Source organism: Grampus griseus (genome assembly GCF_964374135.1).
Source record: "Grampus griseus genome assembly, chromosome: 4".
NCBI classification, from domain to species: domain Eukaryota; kingdom Metazoa; phylum Chordata; class Mammalia; order Artiodactyla; family Delphinidae; genus Grampus; species Grampus griseus.
In genome coordinates this window covers 68,557,775-68,574,695 of record NC_138997.1, presented here as the reverse complement: position 1 = coordinate 68,574,695, position 16,921 = coordinate 68,557,775, and the positions used below count along the sequence as shown (strand labels likewise).

The window sequence follows — 16,921 nt, the reverse complement described above, 5'->3', positions numbered from 1 at the left end:
CCCAGCGGCCATGGCTCACGCGCCCAGCCACTGTGCGGCATGTGGGATCTTCCCGGACCGGGGCACGAACCCATGTCCCCTGCATCGGCAGACGGACTCCCAACCACTGCGCCACCAGGGAAGCCCTATTATAACTTTAATTAGTTTTCCAGAGCTGGGTAAGAAAAGCCCTAAGGGGATGAGACACTAGAAATTATCGGACTTGGAGGAGAGATGGGAAGTCACTTGAAACATGACCAGCTGGCCCAGGCAGAGCAGGTGAGGCGCTGTGGCCCCAGGGGCGGCCCTACAGCTACCCCTTCAGGGGCACATGGTGCCAAGGTGAGGGACAGGCAGGAAGAACAGAAACCACAAACCTCACTCCACTCACGCTTCTGCCTGTGCTGACCCGGAAATCACGATGAAAAAACCTTGTGGTGCTGAATCAACCCATCCCAGTGCTGAGAACCCGGGCTGGCTCCGCAAAGAACCACCTGGCTGTCCCCCGGAGCAGGGCGCCTGGTGCGTCCACTGCGGATCTTTTCAACGATTATAATCTTCTGGCTTAGACCAGATATTATGTAGGAAACAAAAGGAAGCTTTAGTTTTTGTTTTGTTTTTTGCGGTACACGGGTCTCTCACTGTTGTGGCCTCTCCCGTTGCGCTCACGGGCCCAGCCGCTCCGCGGCATGTGGGATCTTCCCGGACCGCGGCACGAACCCATGTCCCCTGCATCGGCAGGCGGACTCTCAACCACTGCGCCACCAGGGAAACCCGAAGCTTTAAGTTTTGAAACATCCCTTCTCACACGTTAGCACAATCCTTATATAATGTACCTTTGAGGCTCTAATTCCTCCCGCCTGCTGCCGGGAGCATGTCTGGGTTCTAAGGATTTGCTGGAAATGAGCCGGATACCCTATCCTAGCTAGAATTGGAAATGTGGTGTTGAGGACCTAGAAGTAATGGTCTTGGGGATCCCTCATCCTCTGAGGTCCTGTTGCTGTCCTCCCTGGGCCCTGGGACAGGGTGGTCGGGGGTTGTGTGGTCGTGTGGCTAAGGGCAGACCCTGCCCTCTCTCTGGGTCAAGTGAGGGGTTTGGCTGTCACCGGTTCTCATCCTCAACTGCACATTAGAATCACCTGGGGAGCTTTAAAAAGCAGTGCCAGGGGGCCACCCACCCAGGTGTTCTTATTTAATTAGTTGGGGCTGAGCTCAGTCCCAGGTATTTTTAAAAACAGTTCTCCAGGTGTGCAACCACTGCATTAGATGATCTCTGGGACCCTTCCAATTCTATAAAAGTCCACAATCCTGACGGTCTGGTCCTCCACTTTATTTTTTGAATGGATTTTTTTTTTCCAAAAATACTCATTTTCAGTCTGTTGCATAGGTGAATCCTTAGAAATGCTTTTAATTGTTTAAAAAAGATGGATTGTTAAAGTATTGCTTGTTGAGTATAATTGGCATCTAATACTGCACGTTTAAAGTGTACACTCTGATAAATTTTCACATACGAGAAATGGTTGCCCAATCATGGTCGTGAACATACCCATCACCCCCAAACCCTCCTCATCCATATAACCCTCTTCTCTGGCTCCCCTTCCCTAGGTAACCACTGGCCTGCTTGCTGTTACTGTAGATTAGTTTGCATTTTCTATCATTTTATACCATACAGTATGTACTATTTTTTTGCCTGGCTTCTTATTACTGATGTCCTTGTACTTGAGATTTCAAGCTCTTTAAGAACAAGAGCCGCCTTTTATTTCTTGTCTCTTCCTCCTGGCCCCCAATTTATCTTTGCTCAGAGAAGCCCCTTAATCATTATTTGCTTAATGGCAATCAGACCTTTATGACCTTACAACTGAGCTTCAGTGTGGTGGCAAGAGGTGCCTCCTGTGTTAATGGGCTCAACTCCCCACTACTTCTCTGTAGCTTCCTAGTCAGCAGTTTCAGTTAAAACATAACGCATTTGTTTAAACCAGAGGTCTTCATTTAGCAGCACGGACTGCCAGGAGTCCAGAAAATGAGCATCAACAAGAGTGTTGGGGGCAGGGGGCAGGGGAGCAACCTGGGAAAAGCTCTTGGATTTCCCCAGATTCTTAACCCAAAGGGAGGAACTATAGAATTCATGCCATGCTTTATTCCTTATTCTAGTCCTACATGCATTTTATGAATATGATATCTAATTATAAACCTACTATCTGCTCCCCCAACTCTTTCCTTCCTCAGTCCCCAGTACCTTTGTTTTGTTCTCTGGGCTCTGGCTATGCTTAACCCTACTCACTAAATACACTCCAGGACCCTGTTGATTGTCAGGGCTACCTGGGAATTTTTTGCATTCCTCTTACCTTTTAGATGTTCTCACCTAAGCTTTGTGGTGTGTTGTGCCTTTAATTCTTATTCCACTTTACTTAACAACTTAACTGGATACCTGGTGCTCAAATATCACAAACCTATTATTTCCTCAAAACCCCAGAGCATGGGATTCCTTTTCACCTTAAACAAGACCGATGTTTTCGTTGTTATAACTGTTAAGCGTTATGAGAACCAGACGTAACAACAAATAGCACTGCAAATTCAGTGGAGCCACCTCTAATCAATCCAGAGACACCTCCCCTTCTGGGAGTTTTGACTCCTTTTGGGTCAAAAAATATTTTAAAATGATACTATGTCTGATTTTACAGTAAGAAGTAGAATCGCAATATCGACTTCTAAATGACAGAAATTCATATGCCTCTGGCACGGTCATATAAGCGCTGGTTTCACTGTGTCTTTCAGATAGGAGAGAGCAAGAAAGACATCTCACCTGCTGGCCCAAAGGCCAACACGGACTCCCCCCAGCTCCAAATCCACCTCCACCCCACGCAGGTTCTCAAGCTTCTGATGCCTCACACCCCACAGCATTCTCTGGCTCCCCGCTTGGGGCCGGCTCTTAACTTCCATTCTCCCTTTCACCTCTACCTTTTCCCATCAGAATAGCAAACATGGTCATGACAGCATTTCAGTCCAATCTCTATAGAAGTTCATTCCCCTGCATGAAAACAAACCTCTGAAAGTTACTTACGTGGAGGTGGCAATGGCAAGCCCTGGATTTGGAAGCTAAATTGGCTGAAGCCAGCCTGCTTAAATAGCGAGGCTGGCTGACGCAGGCTGTGGGTAGCACGTTTATTTATGCCTGTGAGTGCACACTTAAGCGGGGACCTGAAAAACCTGCAGCATGGGCAGGAGGAGAACACCTGAGAGTTCCATCTCTCCTGGTTATTCAGGTTTAGTATTCAGGTGGAGAGTTCTGAGCGTCTCATGGAACTTTCTCGGCACTGCTTCTTGTCCCTGATCTCTTTCTTAGCCGAGTCGATCTCTTCAGCAAGATCAGATGAAAGATGTGCGGCTAAGAGAAGGAAGAAACACCGGACCCTGGACCCTTGCGCTGTGCTCCTTATTTTGAGTGGGCTTCCAGTTAGATGTTGCCTCATTTCAAAACGTAGGCTTGGTGAGGATGATTTCACAGCTCTGCGGGCTGGATGCCAAGCTAAGAGCCTGGACAACTGCCCAATCAATGAAAAGTTGTTTTTTTTTTTCCCAGGCACAGAACATACAAATAATAGTTATAAGGGAGGATCAGGCTAGCATGATACAATTTTAGGTCCCCTTAGAAAGCAATTTTAATTTCTTTCCCTCTGCATCTGGACTTCCCTCCCAATTGCCCCTCCCCTTCCTTTGTTAATGAAATTCCTATCTGAGAGTTGCAAGATTCCCCAAGAGAGCTCAAATAAAAAGACAGTGTGTGAGCAAGGCTGTGGGAAGATGCACTCTCAGGGTAAGTGTTCAGTGGCTTGTATGACCATCAAAGGAAGTGCTCCTAAGGGTGAGGGTATGTGTGTGGGCGTGGGGACCCGGTTAGTCAGTGTTTATCTGGATTTTACAGCTAGATACAGCAGTCAACAGTCAATTGCACGACACTAAACACATTAAGTGGGTTTGATTTTAAGAGGATGAAGGAAGAGAGAGAGGGTTTGGTGAGATCATTTATGGGAATATCTGTGTGTGTTTGCTGGTACACAGCACAAACTGCTAAGTGCCACCCAGATATACACATCCTATATTTTTCACTTCACTGGAGCTAGAAAAGGCCCACTTGATTCTCTTGGGAACAGCAGCTGTATGTGAAAGAACAGCAGCAATCATTCAGAATATTTCTTTCTCTCTTGGAAAAGGGAATAATGGTTATAAAACATGTGTGGGAGAAAAGCAGAGACAGGGGTCTTAGCCTACCCCAACCCTGGTTACCAGAGGAATTCTTTTGTTTCTGCCTAATTCATTGCCTAACTTTGACTTCCAAATCTGGATTCTTGCCTCCCAGACTTCCTGAATGCAGGGTCTATGTCTTGTTCATCTTTTGACACCCACAGTGCCTGGCACAAATTATTATGACAATGACGGTGAGGATGACAATGATAATGGTGATCTAGAATCTAGAGAAACTGACTACGCGCCAGGTTCTGTGTAAAACACTTTACAGAGTTTGCTTATTTAATCCTCATAACTCTATGAGTTAGCTTCTTATTGCTTATTTAATCCTCACAACCCTATGAGTTTGTTTTACAGATGAGGGAACTGATACTCAGAAAAATTAAATGACTTTCCCAAGGTCACAGCAAAGGGTAGAATTTGAATCCAGATCTATCTGGTTCCAGTGTCTAGGTTTATACTCAGGACTGATTTGAAGAAATATTTTGAAACTTGCCTAAGAATGTTTTCACCTATTCTTCTGTGCTTACCTGTTTATCATCGGTCTCCCAGAATGTGATTTCCATGACCTTAATGACCTTGCCTACTTGTCCACTCTTGTAACCCCAGCACCCAGCACAGTGTATGGCACATAGTAAGGGTTTGCTCAATAAATATGTGCTATTTACTCAGTTTCTAAATTCCTTTGAAGGCTGTGCAAACCAACAGGCAGATGGTCTGACATCAGCAGAGTCTCATCTTGCTTCAGACACATTTTTTTTGCTCTTGTATAATGCATTGGCTTCAAGCTGTTTCTCTTTATCCATGTATCATGGATATGAAACTAAAAGTGGCTAAAACCATAGAGCAGTTTTACATCAATTAAGAACTCTGCAGGTATGTGGTTTCAGGTTGTCCAGTGGTGTAATGAGGTCACCAAGAACCCAGGCTTTTTCTATCTTTCATTTTGTAGCCCCCAGTGTGGCAGTGTTGCCTCTCCTCATGGTGGCAAGGTTGCTGCAGTAGCTCAGTACATTACATCCTTAAACAGGAACATTCAAAGACAGGTAGGAAGGGATGTGGGCCTTCTCCTTAGTATCTCTGTTAGAGAGGAAAATCTATCCAGAAGACATTAGCAGTTTTCCAGTTATGTCTCCTTACTGAGAAGTGGATCAAATGACCACCACATTGGCTAAATCCATCATCTGCAAAGAGGAAATGAATCACACTGATCAAGCTTCATCTTATGGGCCCAGGAGAAGGTTCCACATTCCCCAGACAAATTTCCCTGATATCTAAACAAAATCAGGGTTCAGTTAATAGGGAGGTAGTTGGGAAGTGCTACCAACAGTTCTGCCAATGCAAGAAATCCTTTAAAGTATGATAACCTAAACATCTTTAGTGCTTAGGCACCAATCCTGGTCTCAAAAATTGGGTTTCACAATATCAGTTCTCAATTTCTGTGTGCTTTTTTTTTTTTTTTTTTTTAAGTGAGAAAACGCTTTGGCTCTCAGCAAAATTAAAACTATTTCATCGGGCTTCCCTGGTGGCGCAGTGGTTGGGAGTCTGCCTGCCGATGCAAGGGACACAGGTTCGTGCCCCGGTCCGGGAAGATCCCACATGCCGCGGAGCGGCTGGGCCCGTGAGCCATGGCCGCTGAGCCTGCGCATCCTGAGCCTTTGCTCCGCAACGGGAGAGGCCACAACAGTGAGAGGCCCACGTACCGTAAAAAAAAAAACCACAAACTATTTCATCAACCCACAAATAAGGGAAGTAGCTGGCCACAGTGATTTTTTTCTATAGGTTTAGATCTGAGGTCTTTATATGACCACTGATTTTCTGCATATCCAAGGAATAGCACACCATCTATCAGCCTCTCCTCTTCTCCTGTGTCAAATGGGATTGAGGATGCTGTTGACGTTTTAGAAACGTCAAGTCTAATACTGCAACTAATTATAAAAGATTGCAAAACAGGCTATAGGGGTTTAAGGTTCGTTTTCCTGCTCCTCCTCTTGTCTATTACATTTCGGTGGATAACATAATCCTACATGTTTGCATCTGTCTCTGCCTCAGAGCTCCAGCTACTGCCTGGGATGTGTGAACTAGAAATATATGATTGATACAGTAATTCTCACATAGTTCTTTTTCTCCTGGTGGTTAACAAACTTCCAATTAATACCTGCAGATAGGTACTTTCTTCTCTTCACTGTTCTAGACCTTTTCCTTGTGGTAAGCTTCAGGAATTCTCTTCTCGATTGTCACAATCAAGAGAATTAGGATGAAGGATGAGGTGAGCTAGATGTTACGCTCCACAAGGAAATAGCAATGTCTGGGGGTTGGTAAAAAAAAAAAATAAGTTTTTGTTGAGTGACTGGAAGAATGGCGGAAAGGAAAGAATATGGACTTCTAAATCATTTAGACTTGGATTCAAGCCCCACCCCTGCCATTTACCATCCATGTGATCCAGGGAACGTTGTATAACTTCTCTTAGACTCAGTTTCCCCAGCTGTAAAATGGGAGTAATGACACTTATCTCACAGGTTTGCTGTAAGGACTATACATAATATAGGTAAATTATCTTAGCATAGTGTCTAGAACATAGTACATGATCAATAATTAGTAGCTACTGCTAATACTTAAAACAGGATGCCAGATTTTCCTTAGTCTTCTTTGTAGAGCCCACACACGATGGGCACAAAGTATTTAAACCTAAAACCCCCAAGCTACAGCAAACAGAGGTGATTGGTAGAGCCGCATAGAAGGCAGTGATATCTGGACAGCTGTTCTCTTCTTGCCCAAAGCTAGAGATCCCTGAAGTGCAGAGAGCCACATTATGAATATGGAACATATGGAACCAAGCAGTGGTGCAGAGAGAGAAAAGCCATTCCTTGAGGGACAGAAAACTACCAAAGGCATTTAAGAAAATTCACTGTGAAGGATACAAACCTCCCAAGGGTCAAAATCTGACTCGTACAGAAGCAAATGGGGAAAAGGGGTAACCAGAATATAGAAGCATACCTGCTGAAAGTTCTGCCCCACCAGGTATGAACTTGCAGACAGAGAGACTGAGAATTCTCTACAGATGGTGTGGGAGTTCTGACTCCCAGAGTGCCCTTCCTGGTCCAGCCTGGCTGGGGTGCAGAACAGTGTGGGAAGTAGAAGAGAATCAGGAGACGACAGAGAATCTGGATCTGGAAAAAGATGCCAGCTGGCCTGGGTTGGAGGTGTTTCCATTGGCTACTCCTGGCAGTGGGTTTCACAAGTTCCCTGGTGAAGAGGGACTGGAAGTCATGACATAATCACACTCTGTATTCGTTGTAGTTTGTTGTATACCTAGTAATGATTAGGTCATCCACTCGGTGAACTGCGGGTATTTCATTCTAAGTGTGGATTCCATCCCCTTACCTAATCCATCTGTTGTCCTCATGGAGTCCTGAGTCAGCTGATGATTGGGGGTTAAGATGCTGCAGCCTATAAGCAGCGCCCATGAATGAGTGGGCCTGGGCAAGGCGGTTCCCTCTGGCGTGGCCCATGCTGCCTTTTCTTCTCATTGCATTTCGTTTCACCCAGGGAGGGCATGAGCATTGTTTTCCTTTGAAATCCCATTCATGCTAATGGTCAGAGGAGGGGAAGGCCCTTGGTAATGTGGAGCCTCCCCCACGTCTGTGGGAGGAGGGTGGAGGGAGGCATCTCTCTTCACCCATGGATGACTGGCTTCGCCCATGACTCCCTCAGCGCTAGGACTGAACGCCGCTGGCAGGAGCTGCAAGAGAAGCAGTGTGTGCCATTCTCAAGGGGCGGGGCAGGGTGGTGGGGGGACGGTGGATCCTCACCTGAGAGGCTTCCTCTTCCATGAATAACTGAAGGATGTTGCAGGTCGGGGCCACCTCAGCCTGCTTGTACTCCCCTAACACACGGGTGAGGAAAGAGTGTCACCACACCCACTACTGAAATTTCAGGGATGGGCCCTGTGCTTTTAGAAAGCAGCGGGTGGGGAGCAGGAGTGAAAAAAACAAAATCCTTAGGTAAAAACTCGCTTGACTGGGTGTCAAAGCCAGACACAGTCCTTGTTCTGACTGTTGCACGGGGCGGGGGCGGGGGGGGGATCTTTACAGCCGCTTCTAACAGCGACTCACAGAGCCCCAGGCAGGAGATGAAGAGCAGCCCCACCTCCTCCCCATGGGTCCCCCCAGCTCTGAGCTCTGTTTGTTTAAGACATTTGACTTCTGTGAATGATTTTACTTGGGAACAGAGGAAGAAGAAAGGAGGACTGAGCTAATAAAAATATATAAAGTTTGAAGACAGAACAAAACAATTTGCATGCTTTATAGAGTGGAGAAAGAAAGGGTTGAAAATAATTTGGGCTAAAATTGTGGATCAGCTGAAGGGAGAGAAGAGTTTTCATTAGAAGCTACAGACCTGGGCTTCCCTGGTGACGCAGTGGTTTACAATCCACCTGCCAACGCAGGGGACATGGGTTCGAGCCCTGGTCCGGGAAGATCCCACATGCCGCGGAGCAACTAAGCCCATGCGCCACAACTACTGAGCCTGCTCTCTAGAGCCCGTGAGCCCACAACTACTGAAGCCCGCGTGCCTAGAGCCTGTGCTCCACAACAAAGAGAAGCCACTGCAATGAGAAGCCCGTGCACCACAACGAAGAGTAGCCCCCACTTGCCACAATCAGTGAAAGCCCGCACAGCAACAAAGACCCAGTGCAACCAAAAATAAATAAATAAATTTATTTAAAAAAGAGAGAGAGAGAGAGAAAACCCCAGGGAAGGTGGGGAAAGAAGGAGGGAAGGGAGTGTAGATCATCTCTGAAAAAAATGTCTGAAGGCCTTCATTTCTGCTTTTGGCAAAAATATGCTGTGGTCTGATTTTGTTAACTAATTCAGTGCAATTCTGCTCTATGCATTTCAGCAAAACCCTGACTCCTCTGTGACCTTCTCTGAGGTCTCTGTAATGAGGCCCTGGCAGTGCAGTGGGCAGTGATTTGAGGTCTCCTGTAAAATGTCTTGTGATGTGACGCATTGCATAAACAGTGGGGTGCACCCTTGTGTCTGGTTTTCACCTCTCTGGAGAGTCAGCTCCCGGATTCATCTTTCCAATGGTTCTGAGGAGCCTGCAAGAGGGCCTCCTGTCCTGAGTTGATCTCCCAAAGCTCACACCCCTGACTTTGTTCTCTGACTCAGAGGGAAATGAACTCTGCATTCGTCATGGTGCTGCCAGTGGATGCCCCATCTGTCCCAGGGCCAGATCTCAGGCTGAGGATGATTCAGGGTGGTACCAGGGTTCAAAGGAAAGGCTTTGGAGATCTGGTTCAAACCTAGGGTGAACAAGCTTCCTGGTTTTCCCAGAACTGTCCTGGTTTTAGCACTGAAAGTCCCATGTCCCAGAAAACCCCCTAGTCCTGTGCAGACTGGGATGGTTGGTCACCCTATCCTAGTTCTCTCACTTCATAGCCAGTAATTTAAACTCTTTGAACCTTAGTTTCCCCATAGGTGAAATGAGGATAATGATAACAATATATGGTATTAGAGGACTAGGGTTGATATCCATCCATAGATTGTTCAGGAAGAAAAGAGGATTGGGTGACAAAAATTATGTCTTTCTGCCTCTGTTCCAAGAAGGAGTAGATGTCTCCTCTCCCCAAGTGTTCTTACTTTTCCCAGTGTAGGTGTGAGGACAGCACTTGAAGATTCTGGAACCATCTTCAGAAAGCCTTGCAGGCCCTGGCTAATGCAGAAGGGTGGATTAAGGGCTCTCCCAGCCCTATGATTATCTGATTAAGTGATGGCAGAAGCAGATACCTGCTTGCAGAAGTCATGTTTAGAGCTACTACTTGGGAGTCACAAATAAGGGATTATGAAGCCTTTTCTTTTCAGTTTCTTTGCTGCCTCTTGACTATCGTCTGCAAAGATTCTAAACTAATAGTCATGTTCTTTTGTTCTTTTTTTTTTTTTTTTTTCCTGCATGACTGTCTCCCAGTAAGTACTGTTTCAGGGCTGAAAAAGGAAAAGAAGTCAATGTTTTCAAAGGACACCCTTGCAAGGCATTTGCAGCACAAGGGTGGATTTCACAAGCATCTTAATCCCTGGCAGTGATGGCTGAGGGCTGTCTTGGAGACCAGAAACATCGGAGCAAGAACTCAGATAACAAAAGAGAGGCGGAGGGGATTATTATTCAAATGCCCAGATAAAAGAAGGCCTTAATCAAAGACACCATAGAAAACAAGCCACAGGCTGATAGGGAGTATTTGGAACATGAAGGTGTCAAAGGGATCCAGGCTTTTTCTGAAAGGAAGGAAAAGACTGGGGGAAATGGTCCTTCATTAATTGAGCAGAGCTCTGTCAGTGCTGACGACAGGAGGGACCTCTTATTAGGAAGATGCCAAGGGCAGGGGACTATTCAAAGTGCAAACATCTTCACCACCCCAAGCCTCTCACCCCCATCGCAAATGAAGTAAGAATCATTAGAATTAGTGCCAGGTTCTGACTGAAAATAGAAGTCTTCAAACGTTGGAAAATTCAACATGCGAGACTCTGGCAGTGGTAACAAACTAGTTTGTGTCCAAGGCAACTGATGGCACAATTTTGCATAATTAGGACACCTCTGGGAACAGAGAGAAAAAAGGGCTCTCCAATCAGGAATTTACTGATTTACATAAACATTTAGTGTGACCGGCCGTTTCAAAGCCTACAGTACCTCCTTCACATTTACGTTCTAAAGTAACGAAGGGGCAGAATGCCAAGGACAGCGACATTGCTAGCTTTGGGGGCACACAAAATGGCCCACCAGATTCTGGGGAAATCTGCAATGTAGATGTTTCTAGGTTACCAGATCATCTTTTCTCCTGTGCTTCCCACTCTTTTCTAAAGAAAATTAAATTCTGGAACGGTTAGTTTAAAAGTCAAGAAACTTGAGTTTCCCTGGTGGCGCAGTGGTTGAGAGTCCGCCTGCCGATGCAGGGGACACGGATTCGTGCCCCGGTCCGGGAAAATCCCACATGCCGCGGAGCGGCTGGGCCCGTGAGCCATGGCCGCTGAGCCTGCACGTCCGGAGCCTGTGCTCCGCAACAGGAGAGGCCACAACAGTGAGGGGCCCGTGTACCGCAAAAAAAAAAAAGTCAAGAAATTGGATTATCAGAGTAGCACATTAAGGCATGCCCATTAACAGCATAATAAATCACCCCAAAGCTCAGCGACTTAAATCAACCACAATTATTTTATTACATTCCCCAGTTTCTGTGGTCAGGAATTCAGGGAGGGCTTGGTGGGGAGATTCTGGTCTGGGATCCCTCATGTGGCTGCAATCAGATAGCGGCTGGAGCTGGAACAGCAGAGGGGCTAGAGGAGCTGCAGTCTTGCTGGGTATCCCTCTCTTTCTTCATACAGTCTCGGGGCCTCTCTATGTGCTCTCTTCAAAAGAACTGGTTTGTGCTTCCTCCTCACAACATGGCAGGCTCAGGACAATTAAAACTGCTCCAGTGCAAGTATTTCTGCTTCCAAGACAGCAGCCGCATCAAATTTCATGACATGGCCTCAGAAGTCACGCAGCATCTCTTCTGCCACATTCCATGGCTTACAAGTGAGTCACAAACCCACCTGGATTCAAGGAGGAATTAAACTTACTCCTCAGTGGAGAAATGGCAAGGCTCTCGAAGAGCAATGTGGGCTGGGAGATATTGTGACCATCTTTGGAAAATATAATATGCCATAAGGTATAAATAACTGACGATCATAGCCTTTAAAAGAAGTTTTTGTATTTTAAGAAAATAATGTTAGTCCAAATAAATCTCTATATTAGTGGAATAAGTATTGAAGAACCTTACATTAACTACCTTTAGTCTCTTCTTCTCCACATTACTTATGACTATTTAGGGTAGAACAATTGGGTGTAATGTGCTATATTTGCTAGGGCTGCCATAACAAAGTACCACAAACTGAGTGGCTCTAACAACAGAAATGTATTGTCTCACAGTTCTAGAGGCTAAAAATCTGAGATTAAGGTCTTGGCAAAGTTGATTTTCCCTGAGGGTTATAACAGAAGAACCATTCTATGCCTCTCCCCTAGCTTCTGATGGTTTGCTGGTAATCTTTGCTACTCCTTGTTTTGTAGAAGCATTGCTCCAACCTCTGCCTTCATCTTCACATGGTATTCTCCCTGAGTGCATGTATCTTGTCCAAATTTCCCCCCCCCTTTTTTTTTTTTGCGGTACGCGGGGCCTCTCACTGTTGTGGCCTCTCCCATTGCGGAGCACAGGCTCCGGACGCGCTGGCTCAGCGGCCATGGCTCATGGGCCCAGCCGCTCCGTGGCATGTGGGATCTTCCCAGACCGGGGCACGAACCCGTGACCCCTGCATCGGCAGGCGGACTCTCAACCACTGCGCCACCAGGGAAGCCCCCAATTTCCCCTTTTTATAAGGACACCAGTCATATTGGATTAGGGACTCACCCTACTCCAGTAAGACTTCATCTTAACTAATTTCATCTGCAATGACCCTGTTAACGTATAAGGTCGCATTCCGAGGTACTGGGGGATAGGACTTTAACATATGAATTTGGGGGGGGACACAACTCAACCCATAACATGTCTCTCATTTTTTGAAAGAAGGAGCTTCTTTTGACGTGGTTTCTGAAAGTATGAATGGAAGAGCAGGGCCCAATCCCAGGTAAAATTTTCAAATATTATATCTATCTTCCCCTTTCCATGGCCCTGGCCATTCTCTTGTATCTCCTAAACACCTTCTTTAAATTTTAAGTAAAGGTTTTCATTAAGGCTTTTAATGTCATTAGAGTATTTTAGGATTAAATGTCCTTTTTGTTAAAACGCAATGATCAAATATTGCTTATGGGGTCTCATTCCCTCCCAAATTTTCTATCGTCCTAATGCCCCTAGTTATGCAACTTCATATTGCATAGCATTTTTCAAGACTTTATCCTCCTTGTAACCTGGATCTCACCTATACAACAACCTAGTTCATTTAAGGAGGCTTAAAGAGCAATTTATGGATTTGGGGGATTTGAGATTTTTCTCTCTCAGTATTAGGCAGACATTTTAAATTTTATTTCCTTTGGACGTCTAAAGCAAAAAGAAAATAAAACAGGCACATCCCGCTGCCTCATTAGGGAAGCCACAAGTCTTTGGCTTTTCTAACCTAGCACTTACCTTGCACTTGATGTTTTTAAAATACCATCCAATCATTAAATAGCCAGTTCCTACTACATCTTTGTAAGATGTGAGAATTCTTGCCATTTTTTTTTTTTTTTTTTGCGGTACGCGGGCCTCTCACTGTCGTGGCCTCTCCCGTTGCGGAACACAGGCTGCGGATGCGCAGGCTCAGCAGCCATGGCTCACGGGCCCAGCCGCTCCGCGGCATGTGGGATCCTTCCCGCACCGGGGCACGAACCCGTGTCCCCTGTATCGGCAGGCGGACTCTCAACCACTGTGCCACCAGGGAAGCCCAATTCTTGCCATTTTAAGTAGAGGAAATTGAAGCCAAAAGAACCAAGGTGACCTTTGCAAGGTGAAATAACAAATGAGGAGTAGACCCAGATACCCACCATTTTATGAACTAAAACTTTGTCCTGTGCAAGCCCAGGGGTAGATTTTCATGACCACATCCTTTTCTTCTCTTCCCAGAAGCCAAATGCCCACTTTCCCCTTTGCTCTGCAGTCATTAGAGGGGCAGCAGGAAAGGCAGGAGTTAGCAGATGCCCAGCAAATAAGGATGCCTAGCAGATACCTACTGAGAGCAGGCTTGTTATTAGTGTTTGTAAAACACCCCCTGGAGAGTCCCAGAAATCTTAAGGGGAAACTTTGGAATATGAAGCCCTGAGTCAGCAGGTGAGCATCCCAGTGCAATCTCTTTTGCATTTGCTGGGTGGTGAGATCTGAGAAATTCAGGTCATATGATAATAATGAAAAAGATAACGGAAGGTGTTCCTTCTAATCCTAGAAAACTGTAATCTTCTTAATCACAGACTCTATTAGAAACAGGCCCCCCAAAATACTTTGGTCTGGTCTTATGCCAATAAATGGCAATAGCAAATTTTACCCTTAATTCAAGGAAGGTCTGCAGGAAAGAATCCCAGGCATCTTGTGTGGTTGCCTCCCCAGGAAGGTCAGTAGGCACCATGATGCCCTCTGGTATTTGCAAAGTTCTCAGTTATTTCTCTGGTGAGGAAAGCTTGCATATAATTGGCTGGTCCTATCCTTGAGTGGAGGGAAATCAATGACATGCACATTATCTTGCTTAAGGTAATTCAAGATGCTACCCAGATGAGCATGTTCCTCTTAGGCAGGCCAACAAGAAGCAAGAAGCCAACTCACATCACATTCTCCTCTCCTGAGCTACCAAACACACCTGTTCCTTGTTTTTCTCTTTAGTCATTTACTTTAAAACGGTGACTAGCTTTCTACTGGGCAGAAGTATATCTAGTAAGGTATGCTTCCCTTTGATTATATGATACTTACATGGAATAGCACGTGATACGGACTTCTTTATGAGCAAGGATATAAATTGAGGCTTCTCGTTTTCATATCAAAGTGCCACCTTTGTGTCCTGCACCCATAAGTTCTAAGCATATGGATAGAAGCATTTAGGCCTGTTTTCATAATCAATACTAGGAAATTCATCCTATTTCTCATTTCACATTGGCTGCTGAGAGTCTCAGAGCCAAATTTAGTGCTCAGTTTCATTGTATATTCTTAGTTTAGGTTTTCAGGTATAAAATATTTACGATGTTTCTTATTTATCCAGTCTTAATGATTTTATTTTCAAAGAGTTTTTTACTACAAGGTATGTCAAATCTTTTTTTCTTAATAATTTAAGCATGGTATTCATAATAAATAAAATACATTTTAAAAAACAGTATACTATTCAACACTGAGAATGTCCTTAGAAAGTCATTATTTGTTTTGTGCACAGGTTGATTAGAGAACACTGGTAAGAGATAACCAGTTCTGACAGTTTGCTGGCAAACACCTATCCTGCCATACTGGAAAGTTAAGATGTTGACATCTCTCTATGAATTGTTTAAAGACACTGCCCTGAGCCTCCTTAGCACATGCCACAGCAATTTACCTCTGCCCCTTGCCTGGGACCACTCCCTCCTGCACCTTCCCCAGGATCCAGCTCTGACCTGTAGCCATTCTCTCAAGTTTGGTTGTCTAGCCATTCTGGTGATGTATTTTAATAACCCCCTTGCCTCCTTTTAGTGCAAGTATTTTAATAACCCCCTTGCCTCCTTTTAGTGCAAACAATAGCTCTGCTTATTAATATAAGGACAGGATAGTGATGGAGAATACAGACCCTCAAGCTGGACTGCTTGGGTTCAAGCCCTGGTAAAGCCTCACGTTGTCCCTGTGACCTTAGTGAGTCCTGTATCTTCTCTGTGCCTCATTTCTTCCTCTCTGAGCTGGAGGTACTAGTGTTATCACCGTCACAGGACTGTTGTGAGGAATGAATGAGTGTAAGGCAGTTAGAGCAGTGCTTGTATAAGCTCCATGCATTAGCCATTATTATTGAGCATCTACTCTGTGCCAGGCACAGTATTAACTGCTTTATGTTATCAAATCCCCCAAATCCTCCATCAAGTAGGTATTATCATCCCTAATTTAAAGAGAACTGAATCTCAGAGAAATTAAGAAATGTGCCTGAGGTTACTATGCTGGTGACAGAGAAGGAAGATTTAAATTCCTATCTTTGACCCTAACTCCATGCTTTGCCTTGTGCCCTAGATTCTTCTCTGGAGGAAGTGGTACTTTGCAGCAAAGAAGAAAAAGGAGACAACTGGCTGGTCCAGGTACCTTTGGGGAATGCTGAGTATGTGAAGATGGTCAGTGGATACAGAGACCTCAGAGGATGGGTGGAAAACAGGGTTCCCCTCTGACTAGGAGAGTCAGAGCTTCTGTTTATAACAGTACTCTCCCATCACTCAGGCTTAAAACCTGGCAGTCAGCCCCGACCCCTCCCTTTTCTTCCTCCCAAGCACCTCTGTTCTGCTCTAAAGTGACGCCTCTCACATCCCTTTCATTCCGTTCATGCCTCATGCTAACACTCCATTTCAAGTTCTCATTACCTCATGTCTAGATCATTTCAAGAGCCTCTTAGCTCTTCTCCCAGCCTCCATGTCTCTGAGACACCCTTCCCACAACCTCCGTGTTATCCCTAAAGAAACTGCTTCCATCATGTGATTTCACTGGTCAAACCTTGCCCCCTCATGACTACCCAGTGTCTCCTGAACACAGTTCAGCTTTCTGGAACAGCATTCAAGTTTCTTCTTAAGCTAATTCCAATCTGCATTTTCAGATTGCTCCCTCAGGACTCCTCTGTAAGAATCCTGTGATTTAGCCAGGACTGTTTCCTTGTTATTCCTTAACTACACCATTTTCTTCCCCACCTCCAAGACTCTACCCACTCCATTCCCCACGCCTGGCACACCTTCCTCTGTCCCATCCGTCACAACTCAATTCAGCCCCTCCCCACTGTGACCCCTTCCCTGCTCACTCCAGGGCAAGGAGCCTCTCCCTCATCTGAATCATACCGCCCATTAGGCACTCAGCCCCTACTGCCTTATAGCATTAGGAATCAGCTTTTCATTAGCACATGCTCTGCTTTCCCGGTTACACTGTGACTGACTTCCAGCCAGAGGAGTGAAGGAGAGGGGTGGTGGGAGGGCTGTGACGCGGGGAGGTAAGTGGTGGGGCTGGTGG

The 16,921-nt window shown here is 45.5% G+C and overlaps 1 protein-coding gene and 1 long non-coding RNA gene across 3 annotated transcripts in view; one reads left to right on the top strand and one right to left on the bottom strand.

Annotated features, from left to right (window-relative positions):
* Positions 1-3,056, bottom strand: part of HOPX (HOP homeobox) — a 78,335-nt gene extending 75,279 nt beyond the window's left edge. For both annotated transcript variants that reach the window (XM_082654053.1, XM_082654055.1), the window contains exon 1: positions 3,041-3,056. The gene's annotated coding sequence lies outside the window, so the exon portion shown is untranslated. The remainder of the gene's footprint in view (positions 1-3,040) is intronic.
* An 8,652-nt stretch (positions 3,057-11,708) lies between these two features.
* LOC309822341 lies at positions 11,709-16,006 on the top strand. The gene is made up of 3 exons (XR_014296720.1): positions 11,709-11,790; positions 12,818-12,875; positions 15,947-16,006. It is a non-coding gene; the product is annotated as an uncharacterized lncRNA (long non-coding RNA).
* The last annotated feature ends 915 nt before the right edge of the window (positions 16,007-16,921 follow it).